General features: G+C 38.8%; 1 pseudogene across 1 annotated transcript in view; it reads right to left on the reverse strand.

Moving 5' to 3' along the window:
- The window catches only part of LOC308551702 (large ribosomal subunit protein uL30m pseudogene), a 108,802-nt pseudogene extending 99,728 nt beyond the window's left edge, over window positions 1-9,074 (reverse strand). Inside the window, exons 1-2 of the transcript in view lie at window positions 8,894-9,074; window positions 8,066-8,076 (exon numbers count right to left, since the gene is read on the reverse strand). The product of the transcript in view is annotated as a large ribosomal subunit protein uL30m pseudogene (transcript). The remainder of the gene's footprint in view (window positions 1-8,065; window positions 8,077-8,893) is intronic.
- Window positions 9,075-16,840: the final 7,766 nt, after the last annotated feature.

Here is a 16,840-nt window from a genome sequence, read left to right on the forward strand (position 1 = left end):
CCCTAGATGGTTTCAGATTATTTGACTCCAAGCGGCAATGTTCTGAATGAAATACAACAAAAAATTGTGGGTTGTACTCTGTATGTGTTCTGAGTCCAGTTTAAAGGACATGTTGTGCTCTCTTAAGCTGACTGAGAAACAGGCTTTGCCCTCCGCCTGCTGGACGCCCCTGACTCTGGCACCTGTCATCCATTAGGAGACCTCCTACTGGGATCTTTCATCATTGAAAATATATGATGATTTTCATTACCGCCTTGGCTAATTGGTAGTGAGTATTCCTTTAAAATATACTCCCCTAAATAGTGGGCTTTCGACTTGCTTTGAAGTTTCTAACACCAACACAGTTGGACTAAAATCATAGATACTAATCACAGAAACTGAAAATTTTGGTGAAGGAAGAATCACCACCATGGTTCTTTTCTTATTATAGCCAGTTGGGCAGTAAACACACAAGTGAAAGGAAACCTTACAACCTTTAAACTATCCCATGGCTGTCTCTGGTAGCAGGCTTGCTAGGCCCACTGTGTGTCCCCTTGTGAAATTACCATCTAAAAGGAAGTGTTTGATGTGCCCAGTTTGCTTTCAAAGTCAGTGGAATAGTATTAGATTTTTTTGAAAGTACCTCATAGTATAAGATTTCAATGTGCAAAATAATATGTTGAATTTAGTATAATAAATATATGCTTTCTAGAGAGAGTGAAAATGCTGTGTTGTGCTTTCATTTAATTAGTTGTTAGCATCTGACTTAATAAAGTGTTCAGGTTGTAAGAGAAAGATATCGTGAAACACTTTCTGCAAACTTTGATTTTCGGGTAGAGAAATCAAGGCCCTAAAATGGTCAATGATTTGCCCAAGGTCACTATTGGTAGTGGAGCCCAGTATTGAACACAGCTTTCCTGACTACCAGCCCAGCACATCTACTCTAATAGTATTGTCATGTCACAAACTTAACTACTGCCTTTTACCCTTACTGTGCATATGCTGTATGTATTCATGTGTGTGTACAAAGAAAACATTCACAGAAAATAAAGCATTTATGGAATATAACACTATACTTTTAAACATAAAGATTTTAAACTAGATTTTTAAATTAAATTTTTTCAGGTAACATTGGTTAATAACATTATATATGTTTCAAGTGCACAATTCTTTAATATATCTGTATTTTGTGTTCTGTTCATCACCCAAAGTCAAATCTCCTTTCATCACCATTTATTTGACCTCCTTTACCCTATTCATTCTCCCTCCACCCTCGTTTCCCTCCAGTAATCACCATACTGTTGTTTGTGTCTATGTGTTTTTTAAACTAGATTTTTAAATTGAGCTATTGTTTATTATTTTAGGATAAAAGTTGCAGTTTATTTTCTTTTAGTTGTAGGCTGTGATCTCAAGTAGCTCTTTGCTTTATACTTCATTTTTTAACATAAACTTGTTCTATATTAAATATCACCAATCATAGATATACTTAACATTATTTGTATAGTTAGTTATTTATGAAATCAGGAGTATGAAATATGATCTGTGTAGGTAGGAAAATAGAGTTGAACTTCTAGTAATGCTTATTTTTAGTTTTATTAAAAATACTTGTTTTCCACTTCACACCTAGCAGATGGCTGCCATCAACAACTCAACAAACGACATGTGCTGGCGAGGGTGTGGAGAAAAGGGAACCCTAGAACACTGCTGGTGGGAATGCAGACTGGTGTGACCACTATGGAAAACAGTATGGAGGTTCCTCAAAAAATTAAAAATGGAGCTGCCATTTGACCCAGTGATTCCACTCCTAGGAATGTATCCTAAGAATCCTGAAACATTCATCAGAAAGGATATATGTACCCCAATGTTCATAGCAGCACAGTTTACAATAGCTAAGATCTGGAAACAGCCCAAGTGCCCATCAGTAGATGAGTGGATAAAAAAGCTGTGGGACATTTACACCATGGAATACTACGCAGCTGTAAAGAAGAAGAATCTCGTACCCTTTGGGACAGTATGGATGGACCTGGAGAATATTATGCTAAGTGAAATAAGCCAGGCAGCGAAAGACAAATATCACATGATCTCGCTTATATGTGGAATCTAAAGAACTTAATAAACTGATGAACAGAATATATTCAATGACATGGAAGCATAGATCAGACTGACAAATGTCAGAGGGATGGAGGAGGGCAGGTGGGTGGAGGGGGAGAGAGTAACCAAAGAATTTATATGCATATATACACAACCCAAGGACACGGACAATGGTGGGGAAAGGAACTGGGGAGGGGGAAGGAACAGGGTGGAACGGGTCATTGGGGAGAAAAAGGGACATCTGTAATATTTTAAACAATAATAAAATTTAAAAAAAAACAAAAAAACACACAAAAAAACAAAATAAAGAACTCATACAACTCAAAAAAAAAGAAAAAAAAATTCTTGTTTTCCAAAGTATGGCCTATAACCTCTATAAGAGTAAATTATGTCATTTTGTTCACTACTGAATCCCTAGTACCTAGTACAGCACCCAGCATATAATAGGTGCTCAATAAATACATTGAATAAGTAAAAATCTTTTAGACACAAGCTAGCTATGTGACTTGCATTTGTATTATGGATGAAAAATGGACCACATACTAAACCTGACAAGCTCAGGGAAAGGCTGCATGGTAGCCTTACAAACTCAGAGACCTAAAGTAACCACATAGGATGGTATGAAATTAAAACTTCCTAAGTAAAAGTGAGTCATGGGGGGTAGTCATATCCTAGGCTGGTATCTTCCTTGACAAAGGTCAATCTTTACCTTAACTGAGCCTTTCTATTGTCTTTTTGCATCTAAAATAACATACCTTTGGAATGTCTGAGAAATTGCCTTTTCTAAATCCCTCAGGGCACAATCTTCCATCAGAACTTGAGAACACAGAACCCCTCATTGTTATCTTCTTCTCCCTTATACCATCTCTATGTGCCATAAATATTAATTGTTAACTATCCTATACTCACCAATGTAAAAAAAAGTATGTGTTTTCCTTTTTTCTCTTTATCCAATCTCAGAGATTTCCCAGCTTGGCTTTCTCCCGCTTCCCCAATCTACGACCAATGAATTTTATGTAGCCCCTTACATCTTCCCCTTTGATTCTGATGTATAAAATAAGTGGTAAAATTGCCATTTTCCAGAACATTTTCTCAATCTGTTGAGATTTTGCTTCCCAGCAGTTGTCATCAGTTTGGCCCAAATAACCTCAACAGTATGATATTTGTTGTCACTGAAAACAGATTTAAGTTTCTAGATACAAAGACCATGCTTGAATTTCAAATGAGCTCTACTTATCTGGTCTTCTCCCTCAAAGAATGATGCAATTGGGGGGCATGAAACTAAGCTATCATCTGATCCAACTCCTTTATTTTATAGAAGAGGAAACAGCCAAACCCATAAAGAGGGACGTGACTTCCCAAGGATCACATAGCTAGCTAGCAAAAAAAGCTCCAGTTAGAACCTAATATGACCATCGGCTAGTTACCTTTCATAAATTTATTTTTTATGTTGGCCTTCACATCACTACATCAGTGGATCTCAAACTAGTTCTCCCCTGATCAGTAGCATCAGCATCACCTAGGACCTTGTTAGTGTAAATTCTTGGGCCCACTTTGGACCTACTGAATCAGAATTTCTGGGGGTGGGGCCCAGCATACTGTTTTAATAAGCCTTCCAAGGGGATTCTGATGCATTCAAATTTGAGAAGCACTTGTCTACATAATCTTAACATCTCTCCTGATATTCTATGACATTCCAACTTGATAAGTGGTTCATTTACACTAAAAGAAAGATATCTTGTGCTTTTTTGTAATCAGTTGAGATGGAGAAAAGAAGTCAAGAGTCATGCTGTTTTCATATAACCTACTCAGGTTCCTGGTAAAGTAAGTGTTCCTGGTAGTAAGTAAGTGTTCATTGCCATTTCTATATGTACTAGATAGACAATATAATGTATGGTCAATTACCTGGGTCTTGGAATCAGATTGACCTGGTTTTGAATCTCAAATCTACCAGTAACTAGTTGTGCAACCTTGGGCACATTACTTAAATTTTTCTGAGTCTCACTTTCTAATCTCTAGCAACAGGGATAACTATGTACCTACTCCTTAGTATTGATATGAGAATTAAATAAGAAAAATGCATGCAAAGAGCTTAATATAGTGCCTTGTATATAGTAATTGCTTAGTAATGGCAGCTATTATTATGATGATGATGGTTATTAGCATAATCATCATTACCACCATCATCATCATCATTTGTTCTCAAGTAGGATGGGTTATTCATTTGGACACAGATTTGGCATACATTTCAAACTGGTAAGTAATTTTTTTTTTTTTTAGTATTCCAAACATTGTGGTGTCTATTAAATATGTCTGTTTTGAGTGTTATTTGAATGTTCTCAGGGTTTGTGAAAGTGAGCTTCAGGCACAGCCTAGAGAAATGTTTCCTAGGGCTCCTTAGTTATAATTTACTCTATAAACCTTTTAGATGAATTTGCCCATTGTGGGTTTTCTCTTTTAAATATAAAAACATATCAGAACACAAAATATCTCTGAAATATATTCTCACACATACCCGGTTTTAATGAATGTGCTTCCTGTCTTTACTAGCCCTATATAGCAGAGGGGGAAATGGAAGATCATGGTAATAAAAAACACATCTGCCTTGCCCCATGTAGGCTGTATGTGTCACCAAGTCCTCAGAATCAGATTGAGAAGATATAAATCTTGCTTAATCTTCCAATTTAAGAATTGGGACAAAAATAGTAATTAATATTCCTTCTCAGGCCAAAAGATCTCTAATGCAGCAGCCATGGCCCGTTTTCCAGATGTCTCTTAACAATCACAGCAGAGCCCTCTGTACCCTCAACTTTCAGTCAGGGAGCCAGGAAAGTAGCCACACCTGGAGTGAGTTTGGGTGGCGGTGTCCCTTGTAAACTCTCTTTTCAAGTCATTTTAAGAATTTCAATGCTGACGACTTTTACTAACAATTCTCCATGTTTCTGTCATTGAGAGAAAAGGAAGAAACCATCTCCATGGTATATTTCTTGTCAGAGAGGCATGACTATATTACAGCCTCTCAATTTTTGAAGTAAGCTGCATTTCAGGAGATGAAACAAAGGTAACTCTTAACATCTGCCAATATGTTTTCAGTTCTTATGTAAAAGAAAGTGAAATAGCCACAAATCCTAAAGAAAGACATCAAGCTTTATAATTTATTCAATTAGAAGATGTAAAATGCTGGGCTAAGTCTACTTTAGCAAGGAAAATGTTGTTGATAGACACAAATACTTTCAGGAAGAAGTGACTTAACTGCAAGAGCCTTTTTGGTTACATTTCAAAAGCCTTTGGCCTTAGCTCAGCTCCCCAGATGCTCTAGCAAATGTTTGTGAATTGAAGAAAACTTGCTCAGCTTTAGGGGAAAGAACAAGAGGAAGCATTTGCAAACTCATCATGTGTATTTCTTAAAACAACATTTGGTCCAAAGTTTATTTTCATATAGGAAGAGTTACCAGAAAAAAAAAATCTATTTTTAAAAAATTCTTATCCTTTTGTAAGTCTACAAAAATAAAGCCTATTTAAAATTCCACACTCGTGTAGATGTGGCTTTAGGGAAGGAAGACCCATTAGAAACAGAGATGATTAATGCTCCCCTCAGAATCTTATTTGCTTCTTCAACTGATTGCTCATATAGAATCTTACTTACCAAGTACTTAAGTATTTAAGTGCCTTAACATTCTTGGAAATCACTACTCGCTAGCCTGCCTTGGAGAGGAAGGAGAGGTACAAGCACACAGTACTTCCTGAATGGAGGAAGCAGCCCACTCTTTACAACCTTGCCCCACAATAGCAGCTCTACATCTGCCCCCCCCCCAAATAATCCAGTCTGAAATACTGATTCCTAGAGCACTACTAGCCTATACATAGTTTCTGTAGGGCATCTAAATATTGGGCAGTCTCTAATTTGTAGAACCACATTCTTTCAAATGGATAGTAAACATCGCAATGTGGGAGTGGGAGAGGGGAAAGAATTGTTACTAGATTATAATTTTAAAATATCTACTAGATGTTTCTCCTTGGATATCCTCTGGCACAAGGAATTTAAGATGCTCAAATCCAAATTCATTATCAATCCTTGCACCACCTTCAAAAAGAGTTTGGCTCTTGATTTCCCTATTTCTATCCACACCCCACTGAAAATCTCAAGGGCATCCCTGACAGTTTCCTAAACCTCTTAAAATGCATCCCATCATTTACAAAGATTTCTTAATAACTATTACTAAATTCAACCACTTTAGTCTTTCTCTAATTTCTTCCCCCTTTCTATTTTTGCAAATATTGCTTTGTTCAGGCTTCCAATGCCCCCCCCATCATTGAACTGCTCCTCCACTGTGCCCCATCCTCAAATTTTCCCCCTGTAATCAGTCTTTCACATCCACCATGAGAGAGAGATTTCTAAAAACACAGGCTTGATCATGTCACTAAAAGCCCTAAATAATAAAAGAAAAGAGGGGAGAGAATAAAGCTAAGTGGGGTTATCAGAACTCATGCTTTAGTGCTCAAAATGAACAATTATCCTGATTTTAAGTATACCCAAGTCATTTTCCTAAGAATCACAATCATTATAATGAAACTCTTTTCTCTAGTGGTTGTAGGCAAGACCATTATGTATCTATGTTCTGGTCTTAACCACATTATGTTAGGAATTTACTGTATGTAGTTGTATTTCCAGGAACTTTTACTTGGTTTATCCAAACATATGCAGTGATTGATTCTGTTATTTGTACAACAAACATTTATTGAACGCTTACTATTTGTCAGATGCTGTGCTTTGCACCTGGGTTATAAACATGGTCCCTGCCTTCATGTAATTTTACCTGATTTTCTGAAAGAAAAATAAATCCTTGAATGAATTTACATTATCTATAGGATGAAGTCCAAACACCTTATTATAAAATGTAATTAAACACATATTTGTTGAATATTACTCTGAGCAAGGACATTTACTAGGCCTTTTTCCACAAAGACTTCTCTGAATACCTTAGCTGCCACTCACCAGCTACATTGTCCACAGGTAACATTTCCTGAGTTTTGCTTTTCATTACCTATAAAATGGGGAAAATGATAGTATCTACTTCAGAGAAAAACTGAGGATGAATTGCAATCCTGATGTAAAATGTTAAAATCTTAGGATAGAGCCTGGTCCATAGTAATTGCTGAAGAAACTGTAGCTACTCCAGGGTTTTTCTCCAGGTCACTTCTCTTCTAATATGCAAATGGATTTTTGAGGAAGAATCTGTAAAACTCTATCCAGGCTGAGGTTTATTATAGACTTTCCTACTCGTAAAAGTTCCCAGGGAGGGCACTGGGTACTGAGGCTGGGAAAGACACAGAAAAGAAGACCAAAGACTGGAGTTAATCAGATCATAATTCCCAAGTTGGTTTTGAGCCAGTCCAGGTCCACTAGTGGAATTCCTCCTCTGCTAAGGGTCCCTAGAGTCATCACGCCTACTAAAATCCAAGAGAAACTATAGCTGGCAGCAGCTTTCACTTGAAAGAAGGTTCTCCATAGCTCTTCAAGTGAAGAAAAGGCTGGGCATGACACTGTGGCCTGTGAAAATCATTCTGAAATGCCATACTTGCTCTCTACCAGTGAGCATGAATAGTCACATTTAGTATTTAAAAATCATCCAAACAGTCAAGTGCCATGATTACACTAAATGAACCTAATTTCTAAATCTCTTGAGTAAACCCTTGTTGGATATTACCATATAAACTTGAAAGAATTCGCAAAAGAAAGCAAACAAGTTGGGTATCATATTGAGATGGCAGTGCCTGGCACTGTTGCATTTAGCTGCCTTTTTCTAAGGTTTAATGAACCTTATTCAGTGAGGTCAAGTGACTTTATTCTGTCGGAGCTGAGTTTTTAAAAGAGCCCTTATAACACTCATTCATTCAGCAAATATTTACTGAGCATTTGCTCTGTGCTTGACACTTCTCTTGGTGCTGGGAATATGGTGGAAGACAACAAAGTTCTTGCCCTCATGGAGCTTACCTCACGGAGAACTGGGGCAGACAATTGACACATAAATAACTATGTAATCTAGAGTGCTATGGAGAAAAATAAAGCAATGTGTAAGGGTGAAGAAAGCCTGGGGCAGGATTAGAATGGCAGTTATCTTAAGATAGGCTGGTGTCATCTCTGAGGAGATAGTATCTGAACAGATAGTTGAAGAAAGTGATAGAAAAAGCGACAAAGTTATCTGTGGAAAGAGTGTGCTAGACAGAGGAAACAGCAACAATGACCGTGAGCAAGAGAAAAGCTTGAAGTGTTCAAAGACCAATCCACAACATAAAGAGTGGGGGAATAGATGGTAAGAAATAAAGAGTCTGCCAGAGGACAGATAGGTCCTTGGAAGTGAGGGTAAGTCCTTCAGGTTTTATTCTGAATATGCTGGGGAGTTATAGGAAGCTTTTAAGCAGTGATAGCATCCAGTTTTCTTTTTTTTGTAATAAAATTTTGTATTATTTTTAATTGTGGCAAAATATACATAACATAAAATTTATCATCTCAGTCATTTTAAGTGTACAGTTCAGGGCATTAATTATATTCACATTGTTGTGCAGCCATAACCACAATTCATCTCCATAACTTTTTCATCATTCCCAAGCTGAAATTCTTTTATTTTTTTCCCCAGTTTTGTTACTTTATTTAATAGGCAGTAATAATCTCAAAAATCCTTCTCTTCATCATCTGTTTGATCCCCTTGCAAAACTTTTGGTCTCTGAGTTTGAATATGGAGGTTTACTCCATCAATAACATGATTGTTCTGTTGTAATGCATTCTAAAGTTCTTCTGAAGAAAACTGAATCCAACCCATACCTCTGTGAAAGCCAGTATCTTTGTCAAAAGATACAGTACCCTTTCGTACATGGCCAAACTGTGCAAAGTGCTCTCCCAGCTTACTGGAGGTGGCAGTCCAGAAAATTTTTCTGTCAAAAGCAATGGGCTGGCCAGTACTTGTCTGCAGAGCCATAGAGCCCCTCACTGCCGAAGGCACCATCTTTAGATTGAGGGACATCCCTGAAATTCTACACCCATTAAGCAACTCCCCATTTCCCTCTTTCCCTACCCCCAGCAACCACCATTCTACTTTCTGTCTTTATAAATTTTCCACTCTAGCTACCTCATATGAGTGGAACAATACTAGAGTTGTCTTTTTGTGGCTGGCTTATTTCACTTAGGATAATGTCCTTAAGGTTTATCCATGTTGTAGCATGTGTCAGAACTCCTTTTTTAAGGTTGAATAGTATTTCATTGTTTGGACATACCACTTTTTTCCCCTCATTCATCCATCACTGGACACTTAGGTTGTTTTCACACCTTGGCTATTGTGAATACTGCTGCTATAAACATGGGTGTACAATGATTTTCATTTTTAAAGAATCACCCTAACTATCATGTTGAGATTAGACAGCAGATGTCAAAACTGAAAGCTAGAGACCAGTTAAGAGGCTGGATGAACAATTATGGTGAGAGATGATGGTAGGGGTGGAGGAGGTAAGAAGTCATCAAACTCCAATTAGATCTCAAAGATAATGCTGGCAATTTGGGCTGAAGTGGTGGGTGCTTTTCTGTGTGTTATTTTTTCTAAGGCTAGCATCTGGTTTAGTGGGCTTTATTTCTCTCAACTTCCTATGGAAAGTCAGAAAATGCTAGTTGTACAGAAATCTGGTTATTCATCTATAGCGATATTGACAAAAATGTTAAGCAACCTTCACTCATATCTCACCTAGCTAGAAACCTGGGGGATTCTCAGAGTGCTAGAAAACCTGAACAAAATACTAAAAATGTTTCACCTTAACCATTTGTGGGGGAAAAGCTACCTAAAACATGTTAGACTTTTCTGTTTCTTTTTGAAGAAAGAACATTGAGAGCATTTGACTTTTTACAGTTCTGAAAGAGTAACTTTAGTACTGACTCATGTGCATTATAAACAATGTCTTTAAGGCTACTAAAGTGAATAGGGTCACTTTCTCCCACACTAAATGGCCCTAGAGTTCTTTACTTTTGATATTTGTGGGCTTTGTTATTGGGGTTTTTCAGTCCCCTTCTTTGTTAATGTGCCTGCCAACACTGTTTCTCTTCCTCATTCTAATCTCCTGTTCAGCACTGTACCTTTCAGGTAGTAAGCACTTCATAAATGCTTATAGAATGAAGACAGCCAATCATGTTTACATCTTGTGTAAGAGAGAAAGAAAACTGTTACAGAATGAGGGCCTCTTCAATGAATAGCTTTGTGGTTGTTGTTTTGGCCCCTCACAGGCCTCTGGTTTTCTTCCTAGTTTTCACATATGTTCAGGGCAGACAAGTTTGCCATATGACTCCACTCTACACAGTTGAGATATTAGGCCACTGGTGACTGGCAAGAAAGACCTGATTGGGGCATGCATGTTGGTCCCAGGACAGAGAAGCCACAAAATTAGAAATCTCTTCCTGTCTCATCTATTGTGGTTATAGCCACACTGTAAAAAGATGTGCAATTTTTTGAAAGCATCAACTGTATGGCATGTATCTAAGGAAGTTCACAAGCATATTTTCGATGACAAAAGTCATGTGTTATTTTCTTTATTTTCTTGCCAAAAAAGTGCACTCTGAAATATAGACTATTTGGATGGGATGACATTTAAACTAGAAGTTCATGTGAAAATTACAGAATCTTAGAGGAAGAAGGGGCCCAGAGAGAGGAAAGAAACAGGAAGAGAGGCAGGCATGGACATGAGGCAAGAAAACACCCCACTGTTACAATTTACATTGCATATTTCTTAGGAAAACATTTCTTCAGAGCTGAATTTAGTTTGCATATGTGCCTTGTGTCTGATGAGGAATACATGAGCAGAGATTTGGAATTGGTAATGACTCTATTAATTATATCAATTTGGGGACCTTAGTTTAAGAGCATGAGAGCTGACTCTATGCCAATAAATGATAACAGCTAGCTTATATTAGCTACTTACCATGTGCTTTGTTCTGTGCTAAGTATTTTAAGTATAACTAATTTAATCATGAATTAACCCTGTGAGGTAGGTGCTATTATTACCACTACTTGAAAGATAAAAAAACTGATGTTTGGAAAGTGGCAGAGCAGGTATTTAAATCCAGGTTTGTCTGAGGCCAAAACTAGTTATCCTAACCACTGTGAAATACTACATGTAATAACAAGAAAATCGGTAACCCTGGGTTTTTGCTAAGTGCTTGGAACACTAGAACTGAATGGAATTAATAGGGTGACAGTATGCATATCCTGGTGGTCTCCAAGACACCGGGTTCCTGCAAGAATACAGAGCCTCAGAGAAGCCAATAAAGGACTTACCATGGACACTGATACTACCTAAGCCCTAGAACAACTAAGATAAAGTTTTTTAAAAACTCAAATAACAAGAACAAAAAATCATGATGCTCAAAGAAACAGTTAATGGACCAGGCCACTGATTGTTGTACTCAGAAAGGAGACTATGAAAAGCTGACAGGTTCTCTAGCATCAGTGAGAAGGCCACAGTCACACATACACACACACACACACACACACACACACCAGGTCATCTAAGAGATGCTGAAGAGCCCTAAGATAAGGTATTAGTTCAAGGAATGTTGCACCCAGAGAAATAGGTTTACTGTCTATCTCTTCCCCACACCAGAATGTAAGCTCCATAAACACAGTAACCATGTCTTTTTTTGTACAAGAATGTATCTCAAGTGCCTAAAACAGTGCCTGGCATGAAGGTGTTTAATAAATGTTATTGAATTCAACCATGCAAGTACGAATTAATGACAGAATCCAGTTGCTACCCTGAACTGCAACCCAGATGTCTCCAAGTTCTGCAGTTTAAAAAATATATATTCTTATTGACTTTTAGGGAGAGAGGGAGAAGGGGAGAGAGAGAGAAACTTTAATGTGAGAGTGAAACATCTATTGGATGCCTCCTGTTCCTGCATTCCCCCCCACCAGGGATCAAGCCCACAACCTAGGCAGGTGCCCTGACCAGGAATCAAACCAGCAACCTTTTGGTGCATGGGACGATGCCCACCCCACTGAGCCACACTGGCAAGGGCAAGTTCTTCAGTCTTAAAACACAGAAGTAAGAGTCTAAGCTCTCAGTGCCCTCTGTGGCAGCCATTAGTGCTGTTTGCCAAATATTTCCAACTCACTGCTTTCCAGGCACATTGACAGGATTACACTTTGCCATCCCTTTTAAAGTTAGGCATGGCCCTGTGACTTGCTTTAGCCAATGAATTGTGACCAGAAACTTTAAGAACCTTTCCATGCCTCTGCAATCATAGAAGCATGAAGATGGAGTCTCTGTCAGCTTATGACCCTGAGTGACTAGATGGAGGAGAGCCAGCCAAGCCACAATGGATATAGGGCATATGGCATGAGCAAGAAATCAAACCTTGTTGTTTTAAGCCACTGAAATTTTGGAATTGTTACTTCAGTCTAACACAGACTTTACCTGATTGATGTTTCATCTAATTTGTGGGAAAGCTAGTCTTTATAATATTAGGTTCCCTTTGCCAACAATTCCTGGAAGTCTTTAAGGAATACCTATAACTTATAAATCCATTCTTATTGTCATCTGTCCCCTCTAGATTTGGAAAACTGTTCTAGCTTTCTCTGTCAGTCACCTCTTGACTCCCTATAACCAACTTTCCTCAGGCTGCTGCTATTTCATCCAAACCATGTCACAGATAGTGACAACAGAATTAAGACCTGGATATGGAGCTTTAGTGAAGGCTTGGGAATAACAGAGGTTACTATGGTCTGAATGTTTGTGCCTCCATAAAATTCATATGTTGAAATCCTAACTCTCAAAGATGATGGGATTAAGAGGTGAGGTCTTTGGGAGATGCTTCAGTCATGAGACTGATGCCCTTATGTATAGAATTAGTGCTTTTATAAAAGAAGCTCCAGAGAAATCCCAACTAACCCCTTATACGATTTAAGGACACAATGAAAAGACCTGGCTATAAACCAGGAAGAAGGTCTTCACCAAAAGTCAACCATGCTGTCACCTTGATCCTGATCATTCAGCCTCTAGAACTGTGAGAAATCAATTTGGGTTGTTTATAAAGCCATCTAGTCTGTGATGTTTTGTTATAGCAGCACAAGTGGAGTAAGACAGAGAGGAATTACAATGTAGAAAAAAGTCTTAAAGTTGGTTATTCATTACTGTTTCCTAGGCTCTTACTGGCCAGGTCTGTCCACAAGAGCCCCCATTGGTTGGCTCTTTCTTTAGTCCGATCACTTACTGCTATGTTGAAGGGCTACCTATCCTAGCTGCCATGGAGGAAAGTGTTTTCAGCCTTGTCCACACTATCCAGAGGCCACTCCTGACCTTTTATTTCAAGGTCCAAAGAGACAAGGAAAGCTTTCCTTGCCTCCAGTGGAAATCATCATAATCTCTACAGAGATACTACTCTGACCCCTAGGAAGCCCACTGTGTACCCTCTTCTATAGGGCAATTTAGCTCTTCATTTTTCAAAATTCTTCATCTTAGAACAAAATTTGAGTTAGAGTTTTGCAAAATCAAAAGCCAATTGGAGTGATTTTCCCAAAGGAAAGACCAATATTTCTTTAACGATGAATTCTCAAAGCAAAAGTAAAAAGCTATTGATAGCTTTAAATAGTAGTTTGTCCCTGCTTCTGGATGGTTTTGCTTTTGCTGTTTTGTTTTGTTTTTGATGGAGTTGCTTTTCTCTCTACACAAATTTCTAGAGCTGTTGTTTCATGTAGTATTATACCTGATCACCCAGTGTCCTGTGTATTAGTATGATCTGTTCCACCAATTTTGTCTGGTGGTCTCCGCTTGAGTGTAGAATCTCAGGAAGGGTAATTGTATTCTGCTACTACTTTATAAAGAGAGGGAGATTCACCTAGGGTTTAATAGTTTGGACTCTGGAGCCATATCTCGTGCCACAGAGTAAGCGCTAACTGTTTCCTATTAGTGTAATGCCTCTGGGATGACCTGCTGACATGTCTGGTTCTCTTTCTAGAGAGCTGAGCTGGATAAATTGCAATGGTTCATTATCTTTAATGGCCAGAGGCAGAACTAGTTTAAGAGCTGAGTGGCAATCTAAATTGAGGAGGGGAGCTAAGACCAGTGCCAAAGGTACATATCTGAGAAGTGAGGCCATGGGAAGGAAGCTAGGCAAGAGATAGAGAACTGCAGGGATCAAGAGCAGAAAAGTATAATCCAAGACAAGTTTGAGATGTAGACCCTTGAGAAGACCAAGGAGCTGGTGTTTGTCATTAAGATGCTGTATGGGGAGGACAGGACCAGGCAGACCATCTTGCACTCTCCACAGGTCCTTACATGAGTTATTTTCCATCTCACCACCATACAGCTCCATTAGCAAAGACAAATATTATTACCATAAGCCAGAATTTTCCAAAGCATGATCTGCAGAAAACATAATTTCTTGAAGAAGTTAGTAAGCATACTGTAAAACCAGTTTGGGAATTGTAGCATTCAAAAAGTTTAAAATATGTTTCCTTACTGTAGGCCCTTTTAAGAAGGGAACTAGAGAATGCATACTTGAGAAAGGAACATTCTTTTAAGCATAATCTCTTTCTTCCATAGCTCATTATATCTACAAAGCACTTTAGGCTCATCATGATGAAAGAGGTCATGTAAGTTCAATACAGTTTTATGTTGCATACGTATCTAATGACAATATTAGGCAGGGAACATCAAAATGGGGACAGAAGAGGCTACAAAGTACTGCTGTCAACCAGGTGGTTGACAAAGTAGAAGTGAGAGAAATCAGTCATATTATCTTAGGGTTTGTGAGGGCCAAGGAAGAGGAGGCTGGGCAGGGTATAAATCAGATGAGAGAGAATCCTTCTATGGGAGGGGAGCAAGGAGGGGGTTTCCTGGAGGATTGGCCATTTCCAGAGTACTTGCTCCATACCGAGTATGGTACTATATGCTTGATATTCAATATTTCATTGAACTCTCCCAAGAACCTCACAAAGTAAATCTCATGATTCTGCTTTGCAGATTAAGAAATAAAGGTTTAGAGAAGTTGTATAAATTGCCCAAATTTGCCAAGTTTATTCATCTGCAGAGCTGGGATCCAAGCTTAGACTCCAAAATCTGTGATCTTTGCCCTCTCCTATAGACCACACAGCCTCAATAGACCCTGCACTCATTGCTTTCTGGCTTCTGCCTTGGAGGTACACACTGTAACAGTAAGGGAGGAAAATGCCAACAAATAACTCAAATGGACTTATGTTTGGGGTGTTAGGTGGAGGGCTGGTCACAAGGTGTTCTAAGAGGAACAGCCCCTTGAGCTGAGTCCTGATAAGAATCACTAAGGGGACAAGGCGTAGGTGGTAGGTGACTGGGGGGTGTTCAGCACATTCCTGACACAGGAAACTGTCCATGTGGAAACTGTCATAAAAACTTCTCAAGTGGAAAAACAAACTTCTCTTCAAGCAAAAAGTCTATATTACAGTTGCTGATAGTTACGTTTCAGAAGTTCAGAGACCTGACCACCAAAGGAAAATACAACAGAACCAAAGAAAAAAACCAAAGGCTTCGCTAATCTTCCATCTGCACCAATAATGTAGGAAAATAAACGAGAGCTAAGCAAAGCAAAACAAAACAAAAACGCCTTAAACAAAAAGGTCTCTTTTGAGACAAGAGGAAAGCTTTGTCTCCCAAAGCCACAGTCATGTTTTCCGTGTTTATGCTATGATGTGACCAGGGCTTCAGTGTCCAGTTGGGGGCCTGTCTCTTTTTATGCTACAGAGCTTAATCTGTCTCCATCACTTCCCAGAGTCAGTCAGGAATTAGCTTAAAATGGCAAGGCTTGGTGTCAGCTGTGTGGCGTCCGCCTTCCGAGCCACAACATCTGAACACAGCCTCCTTCTAAGCAAGGAAACAGTCAATAAGGAAATACCATAGTTAGGCCCTTTGCAACTTGCTTGAAGTGTGAGGCAGTGCTTCATTTCCTGATGGCTCAGGTGGACATTGTAAAAACAATTAAGAGCAATGACTAATTACTGAATCAAAGCAGGTTGCCCAACTCATTTGCAATTGTGTGCTCAGTTCTGTGCCAACAAACAAAGACTTGGGGAGTTTATTATTTAAACCAATTTAAAGCTCTAGGCAAAGCAAGTAGTCAGTCTGTGGTCACGGTAGTGGGAAAACATCAGTTGGAAGAGCCTGAGGAATTTCATGAGCAGAGCCATATGGCCAAAATCAGAATGAAGCACCCAGACTTGCTGGGAAAGTCTGCACTAAAAGCAATTTCAGAATAAAAAGCTTCACCTAGCAAGATCAGACTTATGCTCTGTGCTTGTCTCTCCCACCACTTCTCATCCCCTCACTTCCCTCCCTGCTCCCCTATATTCTAGCCTGCCTGCAAGGCTAGTAGTTCTAACCAACAGTAAAAGAAAAACGAACTGACTAAAATCCAAATTCTGACTGTTCAGCAAGAGACATTGCTAAATTTCCTGTCCACCATTTGCACTTTTATGTATTTTAGTGCTACCTAGAGAGTTCTTAAAGGCCCAGATGATGAAAATCGGCTGCCCTTCTTCCCAAATGAGGTGCACAGTCCATCTGGAGAGGGCACTCACACTTTTGTATGAAGCTGTAGGCCGTAAAACAGAAAGTAAAGAATTAAAAACTGAAGCCATTTGGTAGCAGTTATAAAAAAAGGTTGAGGGAGGTAGAAGGTAGTGCAATGGGGGTAGTTACTTCAGCAAATTAGATTTACAGAATGGATATTATGGAGTAAGCCTTTACTTGAAAGTTCCTTTTC

The sequence above is a fragment of the Miniopterus schreibersii genome (assembly GCF_964146895.1).
Source record: "Miniopterus schreibersii genome assembly, chromosome: X".
NCBI classification, from domain to species: Eukaryota; Metazoa; Chordata; class Mammalia; order Chiroptera; family Miniopteridae; genus Miniopterus; species Miniopterus schreibersii.